Source organism: Bos javanicus, chromosome 20, assembly GCF_032452875.1.
Source record: "Bos javanicus breed banteng chromosome 20, ARS-OSU_banteng_1.0, whole genome shotgun sequence".
Lineage (NCBI taxonomy): Eukaryota > Metazoa > Chordata > Mammalia > Artiodactyla > Bovidae > Bos > Bos javanicus.
In genome coordinates, this window is record NC_083887.1 from 22033603 (window position 1) to 22046525 (window position 12923).

The window sequence follows — 12923 nt, forward strand, 5'->3', positions numbered from 1 at the left end:
ATTTTAATAAAAGTTTGTATAAAATTTTGTATAAGAGAGTCAACCTCTGTTTGGAAGAATTAGAAAAATGTTTAGTAAAGATTTCAAGAGCAGGGGACTTCTCTGGCAGTTCCGTGATTAAGATTCTGCACTTTCAATGTAGGGGATATGGATTTGATCCATGGTTGAGGAACTAAGATCCCATGTGCCACACTGTGGGGCCAATAAAAAATAAAAATAAGCCAAATAAAAAGAAAAAAATATTTCAAAGACAGAAAAGTATTTGGGATAAACTTCAAGCAAAGTGAGGTTTCTTGCATATCTGGTGGACAAGGGTGATCCAGTAGAAGTAAGAGTATGGGAGTAAGAGTTTGGGGCCATACACGGCTAAGTGTTGGGCAGGGTATTTAGATATGGCTGAAAGTTAAGCTATGTTTGCAGGGATAGTAGGCATAGAGATTAGACATAGGACAGAGTTCAAAGCCGGGTTATTCAGAGTTTGAATGTGGCAGCAGAACATTTAAGCTTTAGACTTGAGCTTTAGAGAAACTCAAATGCAGTGTCAGGATGACACATTGTCATTCCAGTCCCATATCTTAGAAAGTGACTCTCTGTGCAGGTAGTTGTTGAAGGCCTCAGATTCACAAAACAGGTGCTTTTCTCATGGGTCAGCCCCATGAGAGCTGATCTCTAGTCAATGGTTCAGTGATTCATGGGTGCTATATTATTAGCAAGGTTGTCTGCCTGGAAAATCCCATGGACGGAGGAGCCTGGTAGGCTGCAGTCCATGGGGTCGCTAAGAGTCGGACACGACTGAACGACTTCACTTTCACTTTTCACTTTCATGCATTGGAGAAGGAAATGGCAGCCCACTCCAGTGTTCTTGCCTGGAGAATCCCAGGGATGGTACAGCGTGATGGGCTGCTGTCTTTGGGGTCGCACAGAGTCTGGACACAACTGAAGCGACTTAGCAGCTGCTCTGGTTTCTTTAAGACATAAAGCTAGTTGACCCTATATGTTAGATACACCCTTTTATATACCCTTTTATACCCTGGAGAAGGAAATGGCAACCCACTCCAGTGTTCTTGCCTGGAGAATCCCAGGGACAGAGGAGCCTGGTGGGCTACCATCTATGGGGTCACACAGAGTCGGACACGACTGAAGTGACTTAGCAGTAACAGTAGCAGTATACCCTTTTAAGATTTTACTTCTTAGTGTCAAAGATTCGAAAAAATTCAGAAAGCAGAAAGTTGGGTTGCAATGGTGAATGGATGCAACAGGAAGTGGAAGACAGTGTTGCAACAGACAATATCTGCTACTTCTGCCTTTATTTTATTCTTCTAAGCTTTACTTTGGTAAGCACTTACTTGGCAAATCCTTTTGTTCTTCCACAGAACTTTGGCTCATGGGACCCCAACGTTCTCATTTAGGCCAGGAAAAGCCTTCTGGTATACCTCTGACTTTACAGCTTACATTGGTCTGGCACTAGACCTCAGATCTTCATTGCATTTGCCATGAGTGAGAACTTTGAACACACTGCCTGACACAAGACATTTGGGCACTAAGTAGTTTGTGATTAGTTAATGTTTCACCCATGTTGCCAGATACTTACACACACCTAAGATACCCTTTTCTATTTCATTCTTTTTTTATTCCAATTATTATTATTTTGCTAGAAATATGAGAGTAAGTTGCTGATATCATGGCCTGTCACTCAGCTAGTAAATATTCATAAATTTTTTAATTAAAATATAGTTGATCTACAATGTTGTATTAGTTTCAAGTATATAGCAAAGTGATTCAGCTACATATATATTCTTTTAATACATTAATATATATATATATTTTTAGATTCTTTTCCATTATAGGTTATTACTGGATACTGATATAGGTTACTACATGATACTGAGTATAGTTCCTGTGCTATACAGTAGGTCCTTGTCAGTTATCTACACTATGGAGTAGTGTGTATATTTTAAACCCAAACTCCTGACTTATCCCCTCCTCCCACTGATAGTAAATCTCAAGAAGAAGAACATTCAGATAGAAAACTGCAGAGTGGGGGCTTCCCTGGTGGTTCAGTGATTGAGAATCTGCCTTACAATGCAGGGGACATGGGTTAGATTCCTGGTTGGAGAACTAAGATCCTGCATGCCTTGGAGCATCTAAGCCCTTGACTTGCAACTACTGAGCCCTTGTGCCACAACTAGAGAGTCTGTGTCCAACAACCAAAGATCTGGCATGACCAAGAAAGATCTTGTGTGTTGCAGTTAATAAATTAATTAACTTGGGAAAAAATCTAAACATTTAAAAATAACTGCAGGGTGATGATCTAACTCAAGAAATTTAATGTTGATAAAATACTATTATCTAATATATGTCCATATTCACTTTATGCTGATTGCTTCAATATTATCCTTAATGGCAACTCCCCTCTCCCCCTAATCTAGAATTCTGTCCTGTCTCATTACTCTGGAATACTTCTTCAACTTTTCATTGAAATATTGAAAGATATATTGAAAGATTCATTGAATATTCATTGAAAGATATTCATTGAATATTCATTGAAAGATATATTAATAATTTTTATGAATAAACACAACACAAATAATATAAGTAATGAGATGTGCTGGGGAGAATATTTTTGGTATCATTTCATAATAGGAGACCTTTGCAAGAGTCCATGAAAGAGATGATGAAGTTAAACCAACTAAAAAGATACAGTTTCTAAAATAGCCACAAAAGGACTCCATTTAGTGGGAGAGGTAAATGAGAAAGATTTCTGAAGACTCCCCAAAGTTTCTAACATGGTAGTCAGTGTGGACAATGATGCTGCACACTGCTAGAAAGAATACTGGGAGAAATCATATTGAAGAGGAAGAAGATCAATGAATTTCAACTATGTTGAGTATTAGGTGCCTCCAAAGTCATTCGAGTTATTTAATAGTAAGGTGACCAACTTATCTTAGTTTGCTTGGATCTTGCCTAGTTTTACCAATGAAAATTCATGTCCTGAAAGTCCCCTCATTCCTGGGCAAAATGAGACAGTTGGTCACCCTATAATCAGGAGGTTATTTGTGACATTAAGTCTATAGCTCAGAGAGTAGATGAAGTTAGTGACTTCATAGAGAGGGGCATATCCATGTAAAGGTTACAGTTGGAAACATTGGCAGGACTGAGACAATTCAGGGAGAAAAGACAGATGAGAAGGCTTCAAAGCCTAGACTGGAAGCTGAGACCCAGAGCGTCTCTCTTTCCAGACAGGCAATTTCCTTAGCCAAGCAATCATAAAACAAGCACTGATTTCCTTACTGTGTACAGGTTTCTCTTGCTATCCACAGTAGAGTTCCTATGAAGCTTTTCCTAAATTGAAACAGCATAAAGCGAAGAAGCAATTACCTTACTTCACATCTTGCTAAGGGATGCACAAAATAAATGGAGAAAAAGTAAGGATGCTCACAGACACAGTTCAAAGCTAGGGCGGCTTGATGCTGAGATATGAATGTAAGCTCCTGGGAGTGAGTTTGGCGGTGTCACTCTAGCTGCTGAGGGCGCCCTGCTTGCCACAAAGCAAACGCTGAATGCTATTTTTGCCTTTTTTTTTTTTTTTCATGTAAAAGGAAATTGTCATCGGATTTCTTTCAGTTATCGAAAATCTGTACTAAGTGAAGGATAACTGTATATCGCATTATATCTCATACCACTGCAAACTGTTCATAAACCTGCCATCAGGAACAGAAATGAAATCAAATTCATTATGCATCAAGGTGGTTATCATCACCCCTTCAATCTTTGACTTCTTTACTAGACTCAATAGCAATTTGGGAGATGTCACTCCCTTTTTAGTATCACTCATTTTTCATTCATTCACTCATTTTCCCACATAATAAATATCCCAGCCCCTGGACTTCTTGGAGGAGAATTGAAGTTTAAACGCTTCCATGCCCAGTGCGGCTCACCTTCATGCCCCCGCCCAGTCAGGTCTACTCGCTCCGGGATTGCGCGCTCACCTGGCTCTCCCGGTCGTGTGCTTCCCCAGTCTCTAGGTCATGTGCACACACACGCCTATCCCCAGGTCAGGTACCCCTAGGGTCTGTGTTACGTGATTCTAATCTCCAGGAGTTGTGTACTTCCACACTCCTATATCCGGGTCACAGGCCCCTTGGCCTCCAGATTTCTCCTCCACCCCCAACTTCTGGCTCACGTGCTCCCCTACGCCTATCTCGGGATTACATTCCACGTAGCATCCCGGTCACGTGCGCCACCCCTGCCTCTAGGTCATATACCCTCCACCCTTCTCCAAGGGTCACGTGCCTCCCTGGCCTTGGGGCACACGCCATCCCCTCTCACGCCCCCCTACACACACATGCACATGTGCGCCCGAGCACACTTCCCCCGCTTCCAAGGTCACAAGCTCGCCTGGCCTCCAATCTCAGGGTCTCATGCTTCCTCCCCCACAACCCCTGTTAAGTGTTTCCGGGCACAAGGTCAAGTGCCCCTCCACACCCCATCTCTGGCTCACCGACTCCACATCAGTGTGGCCCAGCTCTGGTCAAAGGCATCTCCCCTGCTGATACCTGCATGCTGATATGTGCACCCTGGCTGCGGAGTCACCTGAAGGAAAAAGGCATATCTCTCACCCTGTTCTTAAATATTTTGCAGTTTTGAACTCAAAGACAGGCATTACTGCCTGATGGGAGGGACGCTTGAGCCAGGATTGCAGGTCCCACCAGGACAACTGCCTAGGTTCCAGGGGATGGCTGGGTCTGCCACCATGTGGATCCCCAATTTTGAATTGCTAGCAAAACCCTTTGAATGATGCTTCTAAAGAAGAGACCATGACCCTCTAGACTGAAACCTTTGAGGATAAACATCCGGAAGACCAGTTCCATCCCTGCTGGATGGGACCTTGTGACAAACGCTAGTGAGAATGGAAAATGCGCTGCTAAAGAAAAACTGTGACTGTGATCATCCAGAACTGGGCTAGTTCCGGAATCCAATGCTGACTTCTCACAGGGGGCAGATGAACCCTGACAGATTATAAGTTGCTTTCCTGAAACTGTGAGAAAGGCACCAAGGTGAGTGGGTTTGCTGCAGTGTTGGCTTTGCTCAAGTCAGACTCTTAAGAAGCCAATTTCAATTGCTTGCTGGGGTATAAGAAAGTCTGGTGTTTTGTTAGTCCTTTTTTTTTTTTAAGATTTATTTATTTAATTAAATTTTTGGTTGCACTGGGTCTTCACCGCTGCGTGTGGGTTTTCTCTAGTTCCTTGCGGTTCACAGGCTTCTCATTGCAGTGGCTTTTCTTGTTGCGGAGCATGAGCTACAGAGTGCGGGCTCAGTAGTTGTGGCCCTCGGGCTTAGCTGCTCCTTGGCCTGTGGAATCTTAGTTCCCCAACCAGAGATTGAACCCAAGTCCCCTGCATTGGCAGGCAGATTCTTAACGACTGGACCATGAGGGAAGTCCTCTATTTGAGTTTCTCAGTATAGCCTTTTCTACAACATGGTCCATTTTTTGCATTAAGAAGTTCAGCAGAGTGGGACTTTGGTTGAATACAATGAAAATACATTTAAAAGCTTGCTAAGCTCTGTACCTTATAAAAATCATAAGAGCTATGATTTTTTATTATTTTTCAAAAAGAGTGCGTATACCTGGACCTCGGTCTACCTCTAGATTCACTGTATTAATATATTAAACACAGCTTTGTCATTTGTTAGTTGACTCACACTTCGGCAAAACTGTTTTGATTTATGTCAGGCATAAGTAATTTGTTGGTTCAGGGCCTCAGTTACAGATATGACAGGGCCTCAAAGGTCACATATATTGCATTCCCATTCAAAGCTGCTCCTGCTTTTGCTTCTGTACTTTAACCCTCTGAAGAAAACAGATGCTCAACTTGACACTTTCGTGTAGCACTGGAAAACCTTATATTTCCACAGCAGTTTCTCATACTTAACCTTATTTGATTCCTCCAGCTGTCAGGCGAATAGGTCAAGGGTTGCAATCATTCTCATTTCAAAAAGGAGGCACTTGAGACCCAATGTCACCAAGTGTCACAGGATGAATCAGTGGAGATATCAGCAGTGTTTATGAGACAGGTGCTGCTCACCATGCAAAGAGGGCTGCCTCCAGCCACATTTACACGTGTTCAAGTCTCTCCCACCACTCTCAGCCCTCTGTGCCTTTTCACACTTGAATTACTTTACTTTTTATTATTTTTAACTTTAAAAAGTTAACATAGACCCAAGAGTAATGAAAATATATGTCGACACAAAGATGTGTAAAAAGGTTCAGAGAATCTTGATTTATAATATCTCCAAACCGGAAATAAATGTCTGTCAATAAATCAAAGGATCAATGAATTGTGGTACATCCATACAATGGAATACTACCCAGAGGTGAAAAGGACCAAACTGCTGAAAAATGCTATCACATGGGATTATCTCAAAAACATTATACTAAGTGAAAGAAGCCAGACACGAAAGAGTACATGGTGTATGCTTGCATTTCCATAAAACTAAAACTAATCTATCTCATGTCAGTTGTTGCCCAGGGCTAAGGAGCAGGTGGGGTTGATAGAAGCTTTTGAGAATGATGGATATGTTTTATATCTTGATTTTGTAATGGTAGTTACTCAGCTTGTATATATTTCTTGAAACTCAAGGAACTGAGTCTTAGAATGGTACATTCTATTGTATGCTAATGATTTCTTAATGAAGTTGCTTTTAAACATTAAAAATATTTTGAAATAATAAATACAGAAAAATGTACAAGCCATCAGAGAACAGTGTTGGATTATCACAAAATAAAGTTGACCATCTTCCAGGTCAAAAACGTGAATATTGCTAACAGCCAAGAAGCCCCTCTCATATTCCTTCCCAGTTACCCCCCAAAGTAATCTCTTGACTTTAACACCACAGCTTAGCTATGCCTGTTTAAACTTTATATGAAATAAAACTCATATTTTGTGGCATGACAAGAAAAAATTTAAACATAAAGTTCTCTGCCCTTTGGCCTCCTTTCTCCCACTATGCAGTGTGTATCTGCATTTTAAGTATCAACCAGACCTTCTTTCCCACCAGCAAGAATACCTGCTCAACCATAAAGAGCAACATTCTCCCAGTTCCAACAAAATAACTCCTTAGAAGATAACATTCCTTCTTGATCTTATAAGGGACACATGACCCACCATGATGGCGATTAGATCTGAATTATGTAAACTGTCAATAATATGCCATTTGATGTACAGCCCTCTGTGTCAAGGAATTTATATAACTGTGTCTTGACTTCTTTAAAGTGGAACAGTTCTCAGAGCTTTCTGAGATGCTCTTCCAGGGTAATAATCCCTAAATTTAGTTCAAATAAAAATTTCCTTTCCTTTCTTAGTTCAACTGATTAATTTTTCATCAATATTTATGTAAGCAGAATTATGCAGTACGTAATCAATGTCTGACTTTTCTTGTTACTCATGTTTGTAAGATTCATCCATATTGATTCATGTAGCTATTTCTATGTAGTATTTCACTGTATGTACATTCCACACTTTATTTATACATTACATTTTTGATGGGCATTGTGTTATTTTTTGAATATCATAAATATATTGCTATAGACAATTCAGTACATGTCTCGGTTAATTTTCTATTAGATATGTATCTGGGAATGGAATTGCTGGGACATAGGTATGTACATGTTTGGCTTTAATGCTATGCTATGCTATGCTAAGTCACTTCAGTCGTGTCCGACTCTGTGTGACCCCCTAGACGGCAGCCCAGCAGGCTCCCCTGTCCCTGGGATTCTCCAGGCAAGAACACTGGAGTGGGTAGAGAATGCCAAATATTTCCCATATTTCTACCATTGTGCACTCCCACTAGGAGCAGATGAGTTTTCTTTGCTTCACATCCTTGTTAAAACTTTTGTTGTTGTTCAGTTGCTAAGTCATGTCCGACTCTTTGTAACCCAATGGACCACAGCATGCCAGGCTCCAACTCTTCTGTCCTTCACTATCTCCTGGAGTTTTCTCAGATTCATGTCCCTTGAATCAGTGATGCTTTCTAACCATCTCATCCTCTGCTGCCCCATTCTCCTTTTGCCTTCAATCTTTCCCAGCATCAGGGTCTTTTCAAATGAGTTGGCTCTTTGTGTCCGGTGGCCAAAGTACTAGAGCTTCAGCTTCAGCAAGTTTGTCTGTTAGAGTTAAGTTTGTTGAAACGTAATACTGTGAATCATTTTAATTTTAAGCTGTATTTAAAGGTGTAGTCTAATGTTGGAACTTTACCGGTGGCTCAGTGAGTAAAGAATCTGCCTGCAATACAGGAGACACAGGTTTGATCCCTGGGTTGGGAAGATACTCTGCAGGAGGAAATGGCAACCCATTTCAGTATTCTTGCCTGGGAAATCCCACGGACAGAGGAGCTTGGCAGACTACAGTCCAATGGGTCACAAAGAGTCTGATATGACTGAGCAGCTAAACACAACGAGTATATCACTAGAGCTTTAATTTGGATTTCTTTATTAATGAGTTCCAGCATATTTTCATATGTCACTGGCCATTTGTGTATCTTTTTATGTGAGGTGACTTTCAAGTCTCCTGCCCATTTTTTCATGGATATAAATTTTTAAAAATTGAGCTTTTTAATGGGAGTTTTTTTTTCTTTAACATACCTGAGATATGACAGCAAGCTTAATTGTTCTGTGGCATGTGGAATCTTCTTGCACCAGGGATAGAGCCCTTGTACCCTGCTTTGGCAGGCAGATTCCTATCCACTGTACCACCAGGGAAGTCCCTCCAATCTTCTTAAAAGGTTTTTGACTATTCTTAGCCATTTGCAATTTCATGTAAATTTTAGTATTACCTTCTCAAGTGACAAAATTCTTGTTGAGGTTTTGATTGAATTTACATTAAACTGAAAGTCAATTTAGGAAGACTTGACATCCTTTTAACATTAGACCTGCTAGTCTAAGAACATGTTATATCTCTCTATTTTGTTTTTTTTTTTAATTTATCCCAATAACATTTCATTTGCTGAATTTGCTACCACATATTTGATGTTTTGAAAGTGTAGAAAATTGTCTTTAAAAAAACTTGTTTCTATTTGTTGCTTGGGTATCAAGATAGAATTGAGCTTTGTATATTGATTTCACACCCATCAATTTTATTTGATTAAAAAAATGATTTATTTGGCTATGTAGGATCTTTGTATGTGGGTTCTTTCATTGTGGCGAGCAGGCTCAGCAGTTGCTGCTTGTGGGCTTAGTTGCCCTTCATCATGTGGGATATTAGTTCCCTAACCAGGGATCAAACCCACATCCCCTGCATTGAAAGGCGGATTCTTGACCACCAGGGAAGTCCTGTACCCATCAATTTTAATGAAATTTTATTAATTCCAATTTATCTATGGGCTATTTTGAATTTGTATGTTTAAAATTATATTATTTGAAATTAATCACACATTGTTTCAGTTCCAATCTTTGTAACTTTTATTTCTTTTTCTTGGTGCTGTCAAAATCTTGGCTGTCTGTGCCCTGATGCCAAACAGAAATAGGGAGACAGAGTTATGGAGGAGAAAGGGGGAACACAGTAGGCTAGTGCCTCAAGAACTGGGATCCCTCTCCCTGGGAAACAGGGAGAGGTTATATAGTCAGTCAGGGCTATGTGATAAGGGTTAAGGCAGTAACAGTCTTGTGTTCTTTCTTCTGCAAAGTTTCGAAAGAATGGGCTTGCTGACAGGTTTATGACAGGGTGTGTGAAGAGTATAAGGTGGTTAGGTCTCCTAACCTTGATGAGATTCTCTGGTCCCTTTAATCTTGTCTCAGGTGGGTTCATGACTGTTCCTACCTTGAACAGCAACTGTTCTGTCTTTTGGAACTCAGAGAAGGTCATGAAGACTGAAGTTTTACCTGTAAGAAATGGGGGACTAAAAGTTCTCTGGGCCTGGGAGTCCCACAGGGCCCTGCTTGGCATCACTGACTAGTGCAACATTGAATGGAGAGCAGACATCCCTTTCTCATTCTTACCTCAGAGAGAAATCTTTCAACGTTTTACTAATAAGTATATAGTTGCTCTAGGTTTTTTTGTAGATATCAATTGTCATATTATGTAAGTCCTTTTTAATCCCTAGTTTTCTTAGAGTTTATTATAGACATATAATCGCAGATCTGCAGTCAAAGGCTGTTCCCACTATCCCTTATTTTGAATTATTTAAAAATAACTAGTTATTTTTTAATTGAAATTTTACACAGAACTGTCATATATAGAGGATAGAAGTTGAGCTTCTTCACTCACACTCCTTCCCCCTCCTCTTCTGGCTTCTGCTGCCCCTCCCCTCCCCCGCTTTCTCCTCCTCCTGCTTCTCCTTCCCCTCCTTCTCCTTCTTCCACCAAGCAGCAGCCTCAGCAGCAGCTCTATAGAACCATTGCATTAAACAAACTTGCTTTCTTCACATCCTTGCCTTGCTGTTTAAAGCTCTTGTGTGTGTATCCTCAGTCAGTCGGGTCCAGCTCTTTGTGACTCCATGGACTGTAGCCCACCAGGCTCTTCAGTCCATGGAATTTTCCAGGCAAGAATACTGGAGTGAGTTGCCACTTCCTCCTCCAGGGGATCTTCCTGACTCGGGGGTCGAACCCGAGTCTCTTGCATCTCCGGTACTGGAAGGTGGATTCTTTACCACTGCGCCACCTGGGAAGCCAAAGCACTTACATATGCAATTCAGAAACGTGGAAGAATAAGCAGGTAACGTCTGTGGAACGTTTACTCTGTACCAGGTGTGTTTGTTATTAAGGGTTTACATGGATTAACTTGTTCAATTGTCACAACCATCCTAGGAAGTACATACTATTATTAGAGATAATTTCTCAGTTTATTTTAAAAATTATTTTATTTATTTCTGGCTGTGTTAGGTCTTTGTTACTGTGCATGGGCTTTCTGTACTTGCAGCAAGCAGGGGCTACTCTTGGCAATGGGTGAGCTTCTCATTGCGGTGGTTTTCTTGTTGCAGAGCACGGGCTCTAGGCACATGGGCTTCAGTAGTTGTGGCTCACAGGCTTAGTTGCCCCCTGACTTAGTCCCTTAGTTCCCAGACCAGGGACTGAACAAATGTCCCATACGTTGGCAGGTTCACTCTCAACCACTGGAGAACTGGGGAAGTCCTATTTTCTCATTTTATAGATGAGAAGTCTGAGGCTTGGAAAGTTAAGTAACTTAGCTCAAGATCACATAACTAGCAAGTGGTGGATTTTATTCCATTATCTACCAGTCTTAATGGATAAACTAAGCTGTTCTCTAGTGCAGACACCTTTCATCTCCAACCAGTGTAGCTAGCCATGTTTGAAAACATCTCATGCTTTGAGTTCTAGGAACATCTGTTACATGTTTGCTTTTGCTTGCATAGCAGCACAGCTGGCTAAATAGGTGACGAAAGACACATAATGGGAGGTGGCAACAAGAAGTGCTGTTTATTATTTGAAAATTTGCATCCAGGATAACACATCCCTTCTAAAAATGTATTATTGATGCTAAATATATTATTCAGATGTCATCTCAGATGTGGTATTTGTCAGAAACGGAGAGAGCTGTTTTCTCAAAACACATCACACTCGATCCTAATATCGGAAGCTGTTTATGTTCATTCTAAATTACTTCGGTGGTTCAGTTTGGACCTTATCTATTAAGTATGCATTACCTTAGGCGAGTTATTTAGTTGTGTTAAAATATCTAGGGACGGAGATACTGATTTATGTTCCAAAACGTTGCAGTATCAATGACACAGAACTTGGTCTTTTTTTTCTTTTTCCTGGTAGAATTTCTGAAGGATTACTTCCTCTCTGTCTCTCTCTCCCACTCCCTTTGCCTCTTCTTTCCCTCTCCTCCTTTCTTTCACAAAAACCAATTATTGTATTTACTCCCAGAGATTCATTCTTCGGGTTTTGTTTGTTTGTGGCCGCACTGGCTCTTTGTCGCCGTGCTTGGACTCTGTTGAGGTTGACAGGCTCTGCAGCACGTGGGCTTAGTAGTTGCGGTGCACAGGCTTCTCTGATCGGGGTGCGCGGGTTTAGTTGCCTGGAGGCATGTGGGCCCAGGGATTGAACCTGTGTCCCCTGCGTTGGAAGACAGACTCTTAACCACTGGACCACAAGGAAAGTTACACATTCTTTTTGTTTAACATATCCTAACCTGGAGGTGTATAACGCTGTATATTTATTTATTTGGCTGCGTCAGGTCTTGACTGCAGCACATGGGACCTTAGTTGTACATTATGTAGAATCTTTCATTGCAGCGTGGCTTAGGCTCAGTAGTTGTCTCCCGAAGACTCCGGAGTGAGAGGGCTTCAGTAGTTGCAGTACTCAGGCTCGGTTGCTCATGTTGCTGCTGCTGCTGCTGCTAAGTCACTTCAGTTGTGTCTGACTCTGTGCAACCCCATAGATGGCAGCCCACCAGGCTCTCCCATCCCTGGGACTCTCCAGGCAAGAATACTGGAGTGGGTTGCCATTTCCTTCTCCAGTGCATGAAAGTGAAAAAGTGAAAGTGAAGTCGCTCAGTCGTGTCCGACTCTTCACTACCCCATGGACTGCAGCCTACCAGGCTCCTCCATCCATGGGATTTTCCAGGCAAGAGTACTGGAGTGAGTGCCATTGCCTTCTCCTCCGTTGCTCATAATTCTGTGCATTTAGGTGTTAGACTACAATGGCATTTTTCTATTTATTTACATTTGTGACCAACATTCTTCTCAAGACAAGGCAGAGAACTCTTCTTTCTGAGCGAGAGGTATGCTGATGGAAGCCCCCCAAAGAAAATTCCACATGACCTTATCCAGGACGCAACCCCCCTTAATGCATGTGTCATTCTCGCTCCGTTTCCTCCCGCCTTGGGCATTTCTAGTCATTTTCACCCCTCTTCTACTCCTCTCTCTTTCCTTTACTCTGACAAAGATTCTTCTAGTTCCTCCCA